Source organism: Plecotus auritus (genome assembly GCF_963455305.1).
Source record: "Plecotus auritus genome assembly, chromosome: 4".
In the NCBI taxonomy this organism is placed as follows: domain Eukaryota; kingdom Metazoa; phylum Chordata; class Mammalia; order Chiroptera; family Vespertilionidae; genus Plecotus; species Plecotus auritus.
In genome coordinates, this window is record NC_137775.1 from 115,830,442 (window position 1) to 115,849,040 (window position 18,599).

The window sequence follows — 18,599 nt, forward strand, 5'->3', positions numbered from 1 at the left end:
CCTTATCCTCCCATTGCCCCCGCCACCCCACCCCCACTCATACCCTCACCCCCCTGGTGTCTGTGTCCATTGGTTATGCTTATATGCATGCATACAAGTCCTTTGGTTGATCTCTCTCCCTTACCCTCACCCTCTGAGGTTTGACGGTCTGATAGATGTTTCTCTGTCTCTGGATCTGTTTTTGTTCATCAATTTATGTTGTTTATTATATTTGCTATTTGCTTTTAGTAGATTCTGCACAGGAAAACATTTTCACCTCAGTATTGAAAATTTAAAGTTCACCATTTGAGGCACTGTTTATATCATAGGAAAATATACACCAGGATTTTTTAGATCTAACAGAAGGTTTTTTTTATTGTTGTTGTTTTTTAAAAAAACCTCCAAATTATTACAGGATCTAGGTTAACTATATGACCCTCATGCTAACAATCCAATTGAATGCACACAGACTCAGGGGAAAAAAAGGGTTATGAAATATTTGGAAACTAAAAACCTACATTTTTATAAGTAAATAGTAATTTAGTATTTGTGTGACTGTTACTGAATTTTCTGAGACCTTAGAACCTGCTATTATGACAAACTCCCAGTGCCTTACTTAATACTTTGTATGCTAGAACTAGTTAAGAAGCAGTCAAATTTTCTATTTTCTCTGCCAATATGTAATAAAACCTCTGTTCCAGTGAGTGACCAGGCAGTTATTTTAATAGCAGTATTGGTATAGTTTTATTCTACCTTTTTTGCTACTAGCAAGTCTTTCATTTTATACTCTAAACTCTGGGGAAATCACAAGTTAAACTGAACTATTGTTTGTTTAATGTTCTGTCTCCTTCTAACTTTACTCTTGTCTATCAACCTCAACCTAGTTCCCCAGTGGCTCAGGAAACCCTCAATTGGGATTAAGTAATAGTTTACATAACCTCTCTCATTCATTAACCCATGTTGACATTCTGTGTAACAGCCTTATTTCAGACTTTCTTAAGCACCTTATCCAGCTGCTGGTTTGGGTGCAACTAAGAACACCTATTTAATCAAGAAACTTAATGTTTCCAAAGAACCATCCAGCCTGCCTCAAATTTCTCATTTAGTCTGCTTCTATTCCTTCTTCAGGATAAAACCTGGTTTTATTCATAGTAAATATGAAGTTTAAAAATCTTTACTTCTTCTCTCCTTCTGCATATACGCAAAGCAGAAACAGAAAATTGTATGTTATCATTCCACACAGGTTTTGTATTATTAGTGTAATGAAAATGGTGCCAGTAGATAAAACTAGATCTCCTTGACTCCATCCGCATCCTCAACCATTCTATTTGTTTCCATACTGCTGCTGGAGTAAGTAATCTTTTCCAAAAACAAATTAATTTGTGTAACGGTATTCCTTAACATAATTTGAGGGCACCCCAATGGTTTCAGAGTAAAATCCATACTCTTTAGTATGATATTCAAGGAATTTCTTACCTTGGCCCTGGCTGTTTCCTGGTCCTCCTCACACCTAGTGGTATGCTGGTAAATGTTTAACAGGGGGAAGAGGAATCATAAGCCCCTGATTTGTAGTGTTCGCAAATTTCCATGGTAGAAATACCCCATCAAGCCAATTTCAAGCTACCAAGGTCAAGTCACTGAACAAGAGTTAGAAAGAAATGTTCATAGTCGACTCCATAATCTGGTACAAGATAGCTCAAGCACACCTTATCCATCTCTCAACCTATCATTTTTGTGTGTGTGTGCCCTTGACTGAGAATCAAACCCTTTGGTGTGTGGGCCAATGCTCTAACCAGTTAGCAACACCGGCTAGGGCCTATCCTCATTCTTTTTGTTGCTCTGATTGGATGGGGTGTTTTGTTGTTGTTGTTGTTTACCTTCTCTTCCATTCAGTCCTCTGCTTCATCCAATCTACTGTTTATTCCTTTCAGTGTATCTTTGATGTCAGATATTGTATTCTTCATTTCAGATTATGTTTTCTATGTCTTTTTCCATGCTGTTGTAGTTCTAAGTTCTTCAAGCATCCTTATAACCATTACTTTGAACTCTGTGTCTGATAAATGGCTTGTCTTCATTTCATTTAGCTCTTTTTCTGGGGAGTTGTCCTGTTCTTTTATTTGGGGTCTGTTTGCCTTCCCGTTTTGGCTGCCTCTTTGTATTTGTCCCTGTATATTACATAGGTCTGCTGTGACTCCCAGTCTTCATGGGATGCCCTTATGTAGTAGGTATCCTGTGAGACTCAGTGGTGCAGTCTCCTTGGTCTCCTGAGCTGGGTGCTCTAGTAATGTCCCTTGTGTGGGTTAAGTGGGCCCTCCTGTTGTAATTTAGTCTTGGTTTCTGTTGGCCTGTTTGTGCATGGGATCGACCCTCAGGCTGGCTTACTGCGAGGCTCAAATCCAACCACAGTGTGCAAGCTCTTTTGCAGGTGCCGACCAAAAAAAAAAAAAGAAAAAAGCAGAATTCGCTGCAGCACAGTTTAGTGCCTGCTGAGATCTCTCTTTGAACCTGATGTCTGTGAAGTTTATTGGATTCTGTTCTGTTGTTGTCTGAAGCTGGGCACTTGGTGTGTTGGTTCTGGGCCTCTTGGAAGGGACTCTGTTTCAGGTCACTGTCAGATGCTGTCTGTCCCTAACCCTTGGAAACCTATTTGAAGCTACAAGCAATCCACAGTTTGTGGCTGCCTCTGCTGGGCTTGGGTGTGCACGGGAAGGACCAAACCATACTCCAAGACTGGCTTTTTTACCAGCACCAGGCCCAGGGCAGGGCAGCAAAAATCCTGAGGCACCCCAGGATCCACCTCCATCTGCCTCTGTCTGCAAGCTGCCTGTTAGGCTCATTCACTGAAAGAGCCTCTGGTGGAATCAGGAGGATTGGGGCTAGTGCATCTCCTTGAGGGGGAGATGTAGTTCAGGCTTCAGGTATAGTGGTGGGTGTGGTCCTCACCCCGGAGCCACACCACTGTGTCTGTCCCAGGTTTTTCCCCTGACCTCGGTAGGGCAGAGCCCCTAGTTGCCAGATGGGTGGGGCCTCCAGAGCCTAGAGGTTTGGTCTACCAGAAGCCAGGAGGGTGTTTGGAAGTGCCTGGAAAAGGCCAGGCTCCAAACCAAGGCCAGCTGCCACTGTGCCAGGCTAGGAGCCACTTAGCAACAGGTATATGGGCATGCCAGGGCCGGATGCTGTTTGTTTGAGAGATTTTAGGAAAATTGGCAGCATGAGCCAAGATAGGTCATTTGTATGGAAAAGCCACTGGAAAGGGCTTAGATGGGCCCAAAAGTTGGGTGGGGTATGTAGGGTCTCAGGAAATCAGTAGGGTGGGGCAAACAGTGTTAACCATGTTGATGGAGACTCAGATATGGTGTCTGCCTCCCAGCTCTGTGGTGGAGGGCTCAGCCAAAGAAAAATGGCCTGTGCCAGCACTTTTGTGTGGGAGAAAGCTGCCCCTCCAACCCTGGCCCTGTTGCCATACAATTCATTCCCTCCCTATATGTCCAAGTTGCCTTCCGAGCTGCTGCCCCAGTGCTGGAGTTCTAAGCGAGTGAGTCTGAGTAAGTCCCTGCACAGGCCCTTTAAGAGGAATGCCTGGGACTCCTGCAGCCCTCTGTCTCACCCAGCCACAATTTCTGCTGGTTTTCACAGCCAGAGGTTATGGGGACTTCTCTCCCTGGCACTGGAACCCAGGGCTGGGAGGCCTGGTATAGGGCTGAGCCCTCACTTCTCAGGGGGACCTCAGCAGGTGAGATATCCCTCTCGGTCTTTAACTGCTACACATGGGTATGGGACCAGCCCATTCAGGGTCTCTGCCCATTTTACCAGTCTGTTTGTGGCTTCTTTGTATCCTTAGTTACAGGACTTCTTTTCAGCTGGATTCAGGCAGTTCTGAATGTGTTTGTTCTGCCTTTTAGTTATGATTTTGATGTGGTTGTGGGAGGTTCTGAGTACTACTGTGTTATCCCTACGCTGTCAACTTGACCATAAGCCTCTCCCTATTCTCTACAGTCCCACTTGGGCATTTTCTTCCCCCAGGAAATCTCTAGCTTTTGCCTCATGCTGCAGTCTGGATAACCTGCCTTTCCTGTGCACTTCAGTAGCACCCTCGGATTATTTCTGCCATATCTCTTACCACACTCTGGTACTCTGTTCACTAGTTCTGAGGATACCTCAAGAGGAAATATAGGATATATGACTTATCTATACTAATAAAAGGGTAATATGCTAATTAGACCTGGTAGACCAGACATCTTCCAGACGTCTGACTTCCTTCCAGACAGTTAGGGGGCGACCAGGCCAGCAGGGGAGCAGTTAGGGGGCGACCAGGCCAGCAGAGGGGCAGTTAGGGGGTGACCAGGTCAGCAGGAGACCAGTTAGGGGGAAACCAGGTCGGCAGGGGACCAGTTAGGGGGCAATCAGGCTGGCAAACAGAGGCAGTTAGGGGCGATCAGGCAAGCAGGTAGAGTGGTTAGGGGCAATCAGGCAGGCAGGCAGGTGAGCGGTTAGGAGCCAGCAGTCACGGATTGAGAGAGGGATGTCCAACTGCCAGTTTAGGCCCCATACTGCAGGGGTCCCGGATTGGAGAGGGTGCAGGCCGTGCTGAGGAACCCCCCCCATGCACAAATTTCATGCACCAGGCCTCTAGTTTCATTTATATATATACATATATTTTGTACATGTGTGTATGAACCCATGCATGCATATACATGAAGTATATTCTGCTCCAAATATTATGGTGGACATTGTTCAAGCAGTGGTACCAGTGCTCCTGAAGATATGGACTATAGTTTTTATCCCTACACTAGAGGCCCAATGCATGAAGATTCGTGCAAGAATGGGCCTTCCTTCCCCTGGCTGCCAGCACCACCATCACTCCAGCCGGAGCTGCCTTTTTGCTCCAGGCCCGGAGCCACCTTTCTGCCTTCCCACGCTGCCCAGAGGCCCAAGCGGCTGGGGTGGTGCAGAACACCTGTGTCATCACCAGGGCGACGACACAAGCATCCCGCCCCGCCCCTGGCCGCTGGGCACCTGCATATGCAAATTAACCCACCATCTTTGTTGGGTTAATTTGCATACTCCTGATTGGCTGGTGGGCATCGTGAAGGTATAGTCAATTTGCATCTTACTCTCTTATTAGTGTAGATTCCTGGTACCTAACCCAATAGCTTAAACAAAATATATATTTAGCTCAGCGGCAGAGCAGAGCGGAGCTGCGAGGCGCCAGTGCAGAGCAGGTGGCCGGCAGGTGCAAGGAGTGAGGGTGGCCGGGGAGGCTCGAAGGGCGGACGGCAGCGACCAGCTCTTGGCCCAGGGCTACAGGAGCTGGAGACGGCGGCAGTGGCGGCTGCTGCCGTAGGAGCTGAGGGGACACTGCCCCTGCCCGCGCCCTGCCTCAGGCCATCGCTGCTCCCCCGGGGCCTCGCGCGAAGTCACCTGCGTGAAGTGTCACAATGTCTGACCAGAAGGCCGTGATCAAGAATGCAGACATGTCTGAGGACATGCAACAGGATGCCCTTGCCTGCGCCACTCAAGCTATGTAGAAGTACAACATAGAGAAGGACATTGCTGCCTATATCAAGAAGGAATTTGACAAGAAATACAAGCCTACCTGGCATTGTATTGTGGGCCGAAATTTTGGCAGCTGCATTACACACGAGACAAAGCACTTCATCTATTTTTACTTGGGTCAAGTTGCAATCCTTCTCTTCAAGTCAGGCTAGGCGGCTGCAGAGAAGGTGTCAGTGGTGGCGGCGATGGCTAGCAGATGGCGTTGCTGGGACTATTTTGCACTGGGGCCAGCATCAGGATGTCCTCTCCAATGGCTGTGCTACTGCATGGACTGTATACTCGATTTCATGTGTATGTCGCAGTAAACAAAACCAAACTTCTTTCTGTTTAGTTGCCTGGGGAAGAAGGCTGCTTTATATTTATTTTCAAAACTTAAAAACTTGTTGTTGTTGTATTGCACTAGGAAATCTCTCCCACCCTTTCCTTTTCTCTTTCTCTTTATAAACTAAGCCCTCAGTTAAGCCTGTAAAACTCAGAGGGCTGGGGAAAAGAAGTCAGTTTCTGGAGGTGGAACTAAAACTGCATCTGCCTCTTCCTGGTGGTGGATGCTGCTTTGGAAGGGCCAGGGAGGCTGCAGGGGGACAGTGTTAGAATCAGCGAGGAGAGAGGAATAGGAAGGAGGGTAGTAGGGGGATTGATCTAGTACCAGGGAGACTATTCCACTGAACTGTGATTCCAGAGCTTGGGCAGAGTGTGGGGTTAGGGAGGTGGGTTCTTTAAGGGGCCCTGAGACATGTTTGTCTGTGATGTGTGGGAGTGGGGAGCAAATTTGTCTTGCTGTCTTTGTCAGAAAAGTTTCTAAGTAAGGGCTGTGTCTCTGTGGATTACCTTTCTTCCTGTCAGAGCCCATGCTAGAAGAATGTTGGAGGTAGGATTAGCTTGATTTTTTTTGTTTTTATTCTTCTCTGCTTTTTCTGCTCCCTGCTTAGCCCTCAGTTTTCTCATTCCTCTAGAGTTCTCTTAGAGCAGCCCCTGTTAGTTGGCTGGCAAGGGAATTTCTGGTGACTGTAGTTCCTTAGTTAGGTCTTAGCAGTCAAACCAAACCAATGTCTCCTCTGTGTATATGTGTGTGTTTGTCAGTGTGTATGTGTGTGTGTGTGTCTTGGTTTGGGGTAGAGGGAAGGGAAGTGCAGGATGGTATGGAATCTCTAGGGTATATGGGTAGTTAGGGTACACAGTTGGTTCTAAGTGAGCCTTTATGTTAAAAATTTTTGGGAGGTGAAGACAGATGTAATAGCCTGCGCCACCCTCCACCCCCCCCCCCCCCCCGCCCCGCCACCTTGCCCAGATACTGCGCTATGGCTGTGTGCTCCCAGGAAGGTTTTAGGAGGATAGCCCACAATGAGTTGACCACACTGCCATCTGTCCTGAAGGTGGCTCTCAGTGGAGAGGGAAAGTGACTTTGTGGTTGGTTGCCACCTCTTGTGGGCGGTAGGGATGGAAGTGATAAGGGCTGTTAGGGGCTTGGGAGGAAGTTTGCGGTGATGAAGCCCGGTATCAGGAGATGGAGCAGGGCTGCTAGTGGGAGGAGATTCCAAGGAGAGTGCTGGGAAACCTTGTCTGTCGATCAAATAGAGGTGGGGTGGGGTATGGGTGGGGGGAGTCATTGCTGACAGCTGCTGATTGTTGTAAATTGCATTGAAAACTCTTCTTGTGTAAGGTTGACACTGGTGGGGTTTGGGTCTAGCTCACTTTTTTTTTCCCAACTCCATCCTTGGGCTGGTGGGAAGGCAGGAGAATATCCCCTCTCCAAGAATTTAGTGTTTGCTGAGCTTTCAATCTGATGCTGACAGGGGAGGGTGGGAATTGGGATGATGCGTGAGTTCCCTGTACCAAACCCTTTTATGAATGTTCAAATCTGTGTTTTTCCCTGTCCTCCCAGACTTGTGTGGCCAGTTGGAAATGTCCAATTTGTGTTCATCTCTCTCATTTCTGGAGTTGGGGCTGAGACCCTGCCACATCTCCTATGCTCTGCATCCATGCCTCTTTTGGACATTAAAGGTAGATTGATGCAAAATACATACATATATATATATATATATAACGAGCAAGTAATTATGATGACATATTATGGTTAGTAAAAACAACTGTTAGATAAAAGTTTTTCATTCTCTTCCAAATCTCTAAAAACTAATTTATAGAATTGGGGAGCTGCCAAAAGTCAAATTAGCTCTGAAAACATTATGGAAGGTTCCACTCACGGTTGCCTACACCCCTTTCTTATACACACACACACACACACACACACACACACACACACACATACCTCCCTCCTCCAACCGCCATTTTGGGATGAAGATGGATCAAAGAACAAAGAGGAGAAGAATGAAAGGAGAAGGAAAGATGAAGATAGGGAGGGTGAAAAAATAGAATTTCCACAGCTTTGTAATCAAAATTGGGAAAAACACAATTAAAGCCATTAAGAGAGAAAGGCAGGAGCAGTCTGTCTGCTCCTTAAGGCCTTCTTGAGCCTGTCAACAGAGCTTCCCCCTGAGTGGGTGACACTGTCTGCACGAGGACCTTTAGGCATCACCTTCTGGTGGACATTGCTCCAGCAGTGGTACCAGGAGAGGTGACCCTCCCCCGCCACATGACGTTTACATTTAGAATCCACTGATTTTCACTGTTGATCAGCAATGTATGATTTCAAGTTTAAAATAATGACTGGATTAAGGAGAAGACTTAGTTAAGAACCAAGTTCTTTTTCAGTGCCACTGTGACTGTGGCCGCAGGATTAGACTACACAGTGATACCATTTCATAAGCACCAGGTCCGTGCTTGGTACAGAGAGAAATGTTCCTAAGCTTGGCCTTGATGTAGATGCAGTAAGGTTAGAAGAATTTGGTAAGGTCCTCAGGGACCTTGGCCAGTGAGGGAGGTGGCCCATAGATTGAAGTTTCTGATGAACAGTTATGGCCAGGAGCAAGGGGAGAACAAGTCTCACTGCCCCCTGGTCGCATGGAAAAGAGGGATAAGAGGTGATGACAGTGGAGGCAGGCTAGAATACAGTCCTCTCTTTAAACAGTAGTTGGGGCACAGTTGAAGGACTCAGGTTTCATCCATCTTTCACCTCTCCTGGCCATTCATCAGCCAAGACGTTCATCAGCCTGTTTCTGATGAGTGTGATACTGTTAGACACATAAACAGACATGGCTCTTGTCTGCTACAGGAAGAACTGCTTCTGTGTTATTGGTTAGTGCATAGTAACTGCTGTCCTGTCTTCTGAGTATCTATTATACCTCCTTGAGTAAGTACATTAAAATTTGTCTTCCGTTAACTAAATAGAGAAAATGAGAAAAACCTCTGCACATTAAGCATTAAAATTGGCCTTACTTGGAACAACTTTCTTGAGTAATCACTCTGTCACTCTGGCTTTGATTGAAGTGCAAGAAGAGGCTGTTTTGGATCTGATTTGCCTTAGGAAATGGTAATAAAGAAGCAAAAGTTTTAACACTTAGATTTCCAAAGGCCCTGTCATTGGAGAATTCTGAATTGTTTGAATCCTGAGGATACCTCAAGAGGAAATACATAATATACTAGTGGCCTGGTGCACGAAATTCGTGCAAGGGCGGGGTGTCCCTCAGCCTAGCCTGCATCCTCTTGCAATCTGGGACCACTGGCTCCTAACCGCTCACCTGCCTGCCTGCCTGATCTTCCCTAACCACTGTGCCTGCTGGCCTGCTTGCCCCCAACTGCCCCCCCCCCCGCCAGCCTTCTCGGCCCCAACTGCCCCCACCCCTGCCGGCATGCTTGCCCCCAACTGCCCTCCCCTCCTGGCCTGATTGCCCCTAACTGCCTCTGCCTTGGCCCCACCACCATGGCTTTGTCTGGAAGGATGTCTGGAAGGTCTCATGGTCTAATTAGCATATTACCCTTTTATTAGTATAGATGACTTATTTCACTTATATACAAATGCATTTGTACACATGTGTGTATAAATCCATACACACATATACATGAAGTATATTCTGGTGCAAATATTTCTCTCTTCCCTCTTCAATCATTCAACTTCTGTGAAGACCCAGCTCAACTTCAGCCTCTGCCATGATCCGTCCCCCGCTGCTGAAGCTCACACTGATCTTATCCTCTTTCTCATCGTATAGCATTTACCATCTGTACCAGTACTTTCAGCACTTACCTGTCAACTGTGTTCTTTGTACTTTGCATTATTAATTAGCTGTTTTGTGTGTCTGTCTCTTGTCTCCCTGTGTACAAGGTGCCATCAAGTAACACAGAGGGACCAGGTTGGACTATAGGTAGAAGCATTTGCTAGGATTGGCAAACTGGCTTGTTTTTGTACATCCAATAAGTTAAAAATTATTTTTAAATTTTTAAAGGATTAGAAAATAACACAAACAAGCCTACATATTACAGAGACTCTATGACACTCAAAGCCTCTAACATGTTTGCTATCTAGCTATTTACAAAAGAAGTGTGCCAACCCCTGCTTTAGAGAATAATGAAAACTAATAGTGGACAGATTATAGGTTCAACCTTGCTAGCTGTAAGTAATTCTGTTAGGGATGAGTGTTTCCATTTTACAGATAAAGAACCTGAGGCTTGTTAATCTAAATAAGTAGAATTTTGGACTTCACCTTTACAGGCATTGTGAGGAACCGCTAGACCAACAACAACAATAATAATAACTATTTAAGTTGCCCAGGGGCAAGGACTTGGGCCTTTTTGTTCATTGCTATATCCTTCCAACACCCAGAACAATATCTATCACATGGTATGGTTTTTATTAGTTTCCTGTGGATGCCATAAAAAATTACCACAAACTTCATAGCTTAAAACTACAGAAATGTATTCTCACACAGTCTGGAGGCTGGAGTTTGAAATCAAGGTGTCGGCCAAGTTCAGGCTCCCTTTGAAGACTCTAGGGAAGAAGCCTTCCTTGCTTGCAGTTCTGGTGCTCCCAGGAATTCCTTAGGTTGCAGCAGCGTAACTCCTGTCTCTGTCTCCATCTCCACTTGGCCATCTCCCCTGTGGGTCTCGGTGTGTCCTCTCTTCCTGTAAAGACAACATTCATTGGACTTAGGGCTCACACTAAATCCAGGATGAAGTTATCTCAAGATCCTTAGTGAATTACATATCAAAGAGCCTGTTTTAAAATAAGATCCTATTTTGAGGTACCAAAGGAACATCAATTTTTGGGGCGGAAACTATTCGACCTACTGCAGGTCTCAATAAATATTTATTTTATTTTTCAATTATAGTTTACATTCCATATGATTTTGTATTAGTTTCAGGTGTACTCAAATATTTTTAGATGACTAAATGAATGAAGAAAGCGATCCTTTAATATGTTGTTAGCCCTAGATTCATTTCATTTAAACTTCAAAACAATTCTATTAGATAGTATGTGTTTTTTCATTTTACAAGTGAAGTGAGGCTTGGAGAGCTAAGTGTCTATCCTTGCTAAGTTTGCACAGCCGATAAGGGCAGGGCCACACTGAGCTCATGTTCTTCCCCACTAGGTCTGGGTGATTACCACTAGACATGACTAAAAAGGGGTTTGAGACAATTACACTAAATATTTATAGAGGTGGAATTGCGGGAGGAGGGTCTGAAAGCAAGGAAATCAGATTGTAGGAGGCCAAGTATCAGATTTCTTTGAGTAAAAATCTGTAAGTATCAATAAGTGGACATAAACAATAAAAGAAAAAGAAGTGTCAAAGATGGCTGAGACCACACACTTAGGGAGAGGGTGGCTACTGATGCCATTTAGGAATAGAAAGCTAGAAGAGGGAGTCAGCTTAGAAAGAAAAAGGAATAATCTGAATGTCATCAATGGCATATTTAAACTTGGCCTGGAGGTATTTGCGGAGACAGGGCTGGTCCCCAGAAGAGAGAAAGCCTCCGGATGTGTGAAGTTAGGTCATCACCCTGAGGCAGCGTCCAACATCTCATGAATCAGCAGTGTTGAGCCAGCAGCTGGCTGGCCTGGTTGTGTTAAGTTTCTGGCCATCTGAGGGTGAACACGCAGCCAGAGAATGCCCTTTTGTCCTTCTTAGAGATGAATCAACCCTTCTTTAACTGTCCCCCAGCTTTGCTCCCCTGATAGAATTGCAATTGAGGTCTCCGGTTTTTATGAACCACTATGGCTTGAAGCTGTGAGGTGGGATTATGTCCATCATCAAAGGGAGTTGGTGGCAGCAAAAGTATCGAGGAAGCATCATTCTTTTAAACTGTGTGCACTGAGTATGTCATCAGGCCGAGTCCTGTTCATAACCCAAGCAATGTAATCAGATTCTGAGGGTTTGACCACACCACCCTAACAGTCTGGCCAAGAGAGCTGACTCTTCTGCATTCTGCAGAGAATCAGGCTTCAGTGTTAACATCTTAGACATTTGAGTACAGACTGAAAGAAGTTTAAATGTGTCTGAAAGAATCAACCTGATACTCGGCCGGCATGGCTCAGTGGTTGAGCATCGACCGAGTATGAACCAGGAGGTCACTGTTCAATTCCCGGTCAGGGCACATGCCCGGGTTGCAGGCTGGATCCGCAGTGGGGGGGTGTGCAGGAGGCAGCCGATCAGTGATTCTCTCTCATCATTGATGTTTCTGTCTCGCTCTCCCTCTCCTTTCCTCTCTGAAATCAATAAAATCCTATTTTTTTTAAAAAAAGAATCAATCTGATACTGAAGTTCAAAGCTCTGTACCTCTGCCTAAGGTTAATTCCAGACCACTCCTTTCCCAGTCCCGCTTAATAAAGAGAAAAGAGCGCATGAATGAGATTTGGGAAAATACAGTAAGTGGAATTCCTGAAATTAAAGCAGTTGAGTTTTTAGTCAAATATAGGAAAGCCCTGGGCAAAGAGGGATCTTCTATTTTGAAATAGGTATCCCCCTGAAAACCATTACTACATGTTCATAGAATCTATACAAAGTATAATTATGAATAAAGTTTAGGTTACATTGCTTCTGTAATTTAGTCATGGGTAAGAAGGGAAGAGAGCTGGTATGAGTGAACTAGCAAAGATTTTACAAGGCATTACATTTGTTTTAAAAATCTATCTGTAAGACATTTAAATCTATAGATGAGCTAAATCTGTCCTATAGATCAATTAAAAGATTCACTATTTTAAACATACCACATTCTTAATTATACTGAATTTAAATGTAATTGCATATTCACTGCATGCATCATAATGTTAATTAAGGGAACATTTTGAATCAAATACATTGAGGTATATAGCACTTCAGTTTCCTTTTTATAAAATAAAGGTATGCCCTAGTCGGTTATTCTCAGTGGTTAGCGCATTGGCCCGTGGACTGAAGGGTCCCAGGTTCGATTCTGGTCAAGGGCACATACCTCAGTTGCAGGCTCAATCCTTGGCCCTGGTTGGGGCGCGTGCGGGAGGCAACTAATTGATGTGCCTTTGTCACATCGATGTTTCTCTCTGTCTCTACCTCTCCCTTCCACTCTCTCTAAAAATCAATGGAAAAAATATACTTGGTTGAGGATTAACAAAAAAAAAGAAGAAGAAGAAAGAAAATAAAGGTATATGTCTGAGTCATGTAAAAACAGTCTGGCAAGTACTTATAAAAGGTAAAGAAAGTCTAAAATAATTAAAGTATTATTTCAAAGCTTACAAATTATAGAGTAATTCCTATTATGTTGCTCTGTGACAATATTTAAGTCTTTGAGTTAAGGAAGCAATTCATAACAAGTTTTTTAAAAAAATTTAAAGGACGTTTACCTTTAGTTCTCAGAGTTGAGATCATATGATTACTTTAGAAGAGAATAGACCTTGAAAAGTTAAATGTTTTCAAAACTGCTTATAGAATGGGAGTTAGTATCCAGAATCTATGTTTTGGAGTAGCCCCTGGTGGTTGAGGGACAGTGGTCATTTATTTAAATTTTACAACATCCTGAATATCTGAGCAATCATTTGTTCAGACAGTAAGTTAATGGTAGTTTGGTGAATCCAACTCTGAGGAGGCTTTGGAAAACAATCTGTATGCACACAGCTTGGTAGAGCCAAAGAGAACTTTGAGATCAACTCTCTGAACTCCTTTACAGACAAGGAGCTTGTAGCCTGGAGCTGGGGTGAAGACCCTGGGGCCAGATGGCCTGTTTAGTGCTGGTCCTGCTGCTGCTGGTCATGTGACCACCCTGTGCTTCAGTTCTCTCCTAGGATGGTTATGGGAATTCAGCGAATTATTATTTGGAAAGTGCTTAGAACAGTGTCTGACATATTGTAAACACTATGAACAAATGTTTGTTAAATAATAGTAAAATAAAACTCAGACCCAGAGAAATAAAATGATTTGCCTGACGTCATGTGACTCATCAAATCCTAGCTGGGGTACAACTAGTCCTGTCCTGTAGGTATGCTCATTCCTTTCTACCGGGTCCTTAGATCAGCCCTAGAGTGTGGGTTTGTCTCAGAAACACTGTAGGAGCCTATAAGTAAGTAGCATGATGCAATATAAGGAATATAGGATTTGAAATCAACAACCAGGATTTAAGCTGTGATATTTACTCATAACTCCTTGAACCTCATTTTCTTCATCGGTAAAAATAGGATGTTCATGACAAACCCAACTCAGCCTTCAGAGGTCCAGATTAATAAGGTACTTTGAAAATCACAATCCACCATGCAGTTGTTATTTAGCCCTACAGTAAACCCTCGGTTTTGCGGACCTGAATTCAATGGAGTTTGGATTTAAGGGGAAAAAATTCCAGTCCTTATGTCATATGTGAAAATTAATACTCTGTTCATTTTAAAATGCTTTTAACCAAGATTTGCTTGTAATTAAATTAACAGGTTATTTTTATCATTAATTCACTGATATTAACAAATGTTAGCAAATAGGCCATACGTTGGGAACAAAACACAGTAGTAATTTTGCCAACATAAATAAATATTGCATATCTACAACTATAGTGAACATATATAAATCCAAGAGTCGCCGTTCATAAACAATGTTCGGAGAATGATTAGTACGTGATCACACTGCCTCATGTGGTAATTGTTTCTGTTGTCACATGTGCTAAGCCATGCCCCAGCCATGTGCATTTGTTTACTCGAGATGACTGGCGAACACATGCATTCAGTATAAATTTAAAGTTACAGTAATACATATAGAAAACATTCCTGTGAAATTAAACTTTTCATACAGACTTAATTTTAATGACACAAACATGTCTATATAAGTAAAAACAGGTAAACTAACTAATTTGTCAATTTTTAACATACTCATTTGGAAAACTGACTTTATGATATAATGGACTGTCGGCTTTAACGGACACCCTCTCGCCTGAATTAGTCTGTTATATCGAGGTTTTACTATATTACTGTGAGCTCCCATGAACTGTGATAAGCCATGAATGTTTCAGACCTGCTTAGGACATCAAGAAATTGGAGAGAGTTTTTGCCCTAGCCAGTTTTGCTCAGTGGGTAGAGCGTCAGCCTGCCGACCAAAGGGTCCCTGGTTCGATTCCAGTCAAGGGCATGTACCTTGGTTACAGGCTCTTCCCTGGCCCGGGCCCTGGTCGGGGCACGTGCAGGAAGCAACCAATCTATGTGTTTCTCTCATGTCAATGTTTCTCTCATCTCTTCCACTCTCCTAAAAGACCAATGGAAAAATATCCTCGGGTGAGGATTAACAAAACAAACAAAAAAAGAAATTGGAGAACATTTTTAATAGGCTCTCTCCACTTTCTCACTTCCCATTTATTCATTGTTTTCTTTTAAAATTTGTTTTTATTATAATATACTCATATATATAAAGGAATAATGTGCTATATATACATATATGTATGCGTGTTGTGTAAACTGTTTGACATTGAAACGGAGACTCAGAACTGTTGGACATTGAATTGGGACTCAAACATTCTTTGTTATTATATGTTTATTTCTAGTCTGCAGAGGCAAGATTTTTTAAAGGAAAGAAATGGGGGAAAAATAGATACAGAGGCAAAGAAGCATTGAACAGACTGTCCAACTACAGTGGGAAGGCAGAGAAGGTTGGGGGGTGGAGGGCTGTAAGAGATCAACCGAAGGACTTGTACGCATGCATATAAGCATAACCAATGGATACAAGTCACTGGGGGGCGGCAGGTAAAGGCATGTACTGAGGGGTAGGGGAGGCCAGGGGGGAGGTCAATGGGGGAAAAAAAAAAAAAGGAGACATATGTACTACTATTTGTAATACTTCAAACAATTAAAAAAAAAAATAAGAGTCAACTGGGATGCTTGTGTCCCACTGCAGAACCCTGACTCTTTGGTAGAACAGCCTGGAAATTGATATTTTGAATAAGTAATCCAGGAGATTTTTGTGATTAGGGAATTTTGAGAAACACTGGATAGTTACTGCACAATGCTCTTCTCAACTCTATAACTGCTACCTAGCTCCTCTCTCCTTTAAAAGGGAAGGAATATATGGCCCTTTCAACCCTCTATCTATTTTAAAACCCAATACTTTGCAAGACACAGGGCCCTAAAATACAGATTTTAAAAATGTTGCAATGTTGCTCTGCTGACATGGCTCAGTGGTTGAGCATCAACCTATGAACCAGGAGGTCAAGGTTCAATTCCCACTCAGGGCACATGTAGGAGGCAGCTGATCAATGATCCTCTATCATCATTCATGTTTCTCTCTCTCTCTCTCCCTCTCCCTTCCTCTCTGAAATCAATAAAAATATATTTTTTAAAAAATAAAACAAATACTGACTTCTCTGCCACTCGCTTAAAAAGAGAATATTACCAAGGCATTTGAAGCCCTCTGTGTGTCCCACCCCAGTCATATCCTCTCCCTCTCAGAAAAGTGGGTAAACAACAATTGTGATTTCTTTTTGTTCATCTTTCCCTTGCCTTTAGTTGTACTACCCGTGTCTCTGCCTAAACAATATATTGTATTGGGTGAATTTTTTTTCTTCTTTTTCCCTCTTGACATATATGTCAGAACTAAATTATTATCTTCCTGCATCCTTATACTCTCCAGCTCATTCTTTGTCACAGTACCTCCTTCCCACTCATTAAAACACATTACTCCTGTTACTCTAAAGACCTTGCTTAAAGAGCGACATTGAGGAGAGCCAAGCTTCAGATTTACATGAGGAGTGGGTGTCCATGACCTAGCAGGCAGTGGGACATCATTTGCTAGGGCAAATGCAAGAATCCAAGAATGGGAAGGGTTCTGTGTTCTCTGAGATCATTTGGTCATCTGACCCTTCACCTTAATTGGAAAATTGAAAAAACCTAAAATGTAAATCAAGGTTAGTTTGGATGTCCTATAAGAAATTTAGATGTTTCCTGCAGGCCTTTGGGAAGCAACTAGGTTTGGAGAAAAGTGAATGACAATGCATAACTGCTTCAAGGCAGATGAGATAGGAGACCAAAAGGCCAGAGAGAAACACCTGACCTGGGGCAGGGCTGAAGGTGCGGCTGCAGAGCGCAGGAGAGATGCTGCAGACAGTCTACTCTAGTGGGATTTCACAACTGGTTGGATGTGGGAAATGCTAGAGAAAGAGGAGTTGGTGATAAATGAAATATCAAAGTTACCTGGATGGAAACATGATTATGAACCAAAATACTATGTTAATAAGAGAGGTAAATTTGAAAGCAAAAATGACTAGAACAGCCCAAAATGACTAATTCCAGTCTTTCTCTTAGCAAAGGAATCAGAGGTGGGCGAATCTGCATTTCCTACTTTCAAGAGTTCGTAGGTTTGTTACATGTTAAATGATAAACTTTTGTTCAATGATTCTAGCTCTTTGTTCCTCATACATAATATTAGGGGCTGGAGTGAGATGGTGCCTAAGGCCCTTTCCACTTTGGTAATTATGCAGTTCTCAGAACTTTGCCCGGAATAGGACATAGTTGCAAAAGAAACGCATGAGCTTGGAAATCCAAGAGAACTAAATCCTAATGCCAGGTCCACTGTGAACTGGGCGCTGTGGCCGTGCCCTTGGTTTGCCCTGAGCCGCCTCCTGAAAATTGAGTGTGATAAAAGCTCACAGAGCCGCTGTGAGTCTGGCTGTAAATGAAAATGCCCAACCTCAGTGCCTGGCACAGCGTAGGTGCAGGAAAAAGATAGATTTCCTCCCTCCCTTCCTTCCTTCCTTCTTCCTCCCTTTGTTACGAATAGGAGAGCGTTAGTCTGGCTTCCCAACCGGTGCTTCGGTGAAACCTTCTCTGTGGTACCCCAAAGCAGCTGTCGTACCAGAGAACTGCTTTCTACCAGCCTTTCTTAGTTTTCTCCCAAAGCTCAAGACCTCCTGGCTTTGAGGGAAGTGTGAGTGGCAAGGAGACCCCTGGCAGCCAGTCTGTCGTTGCTTTTCCAGCTGGACCCAACCCCACTCCAGGAGCACAGCTAAGAGCTCACTGTGCATAAAGTGGTAAGAAGAAGCCACACCAGCTTCCCTGTACAAAGAAGCAGCAAACACATTCAGTCATTGTCTTTAAGGGGCACAGTGAATCAGACTGAGATTTAGTGCTATTTGCACAGTGCCTTACCTTTGTGGTGCTGAGAGCCGAAACCAAGGCTCTCTGGGAGTTCAAGTTCTATTCAGGCTCAAAGACAACATGCGGCTCTAGGCCAGTTCCTGCCACCCTGACCCCAGTCATTGAGTTTATCTTGATTCTCAGCAGGAAGAGTCAAGGAGTAGTTCCCTCTCCTACAGTGAACCCTGGAATGGTACATTTTTCTGGAAGTTCATACCCCTACCCCTCTCCTACAGATCTCAGTTACGGAGAAAATTAAGAACAAAAAAAGTTAGGTTCTGCTGGCTTATGAATTCGAATGCCACCTGAACCTGACATGATGGTAGTTTTTTTGGTTCCAAACTGCACAATTTTTCAGAATCAAAGAGTTCTGTAAATCCTATTCCAGCATTTTGCAGTGTTTCTATACTTAGGAATGTGTTTTGGGGGAAAATAGAGACATAACTTAATCTTGTCGGTCCTTGAGGAGGTACCATTTAGAGACCTTCCTATTTCCTAAAGGAGAAGCCTGGAAGCATACAAAATAAATGTTACCTCAACTCTGACTTAGAGTTCTACATTTATGCTTTCCACATGAGGAAACAAGAGGCTGAAGTTCTGGTCATAT

The 18,599-nt window shown here is 43.6% G+C and overlaps 1 protein-coding gene and 1 pseudogene across 2 annotated transcripts in view; both read left to right on the forward strand.

Moving 5' to 3' along the window:
- MET (MET proto-oncogene, receptor tyrosine kinase) overlaps window positions 1–18,599 on the forward strand; it is a 159,672-nt gene that overhangs the window by 68,793 nt on the left and 72,280 nt on the right. The window lies entirely within an intron of this gene.
- Window positions 5,418–6,152, forward strand: LOC308245882 (dynein light chain 2, cytoplasmic-like; annotated as a pseudogene). The gene has a single exon. The product of its transcript is annotated as a dynein light chain 2, cytoplasmic-like (transcript).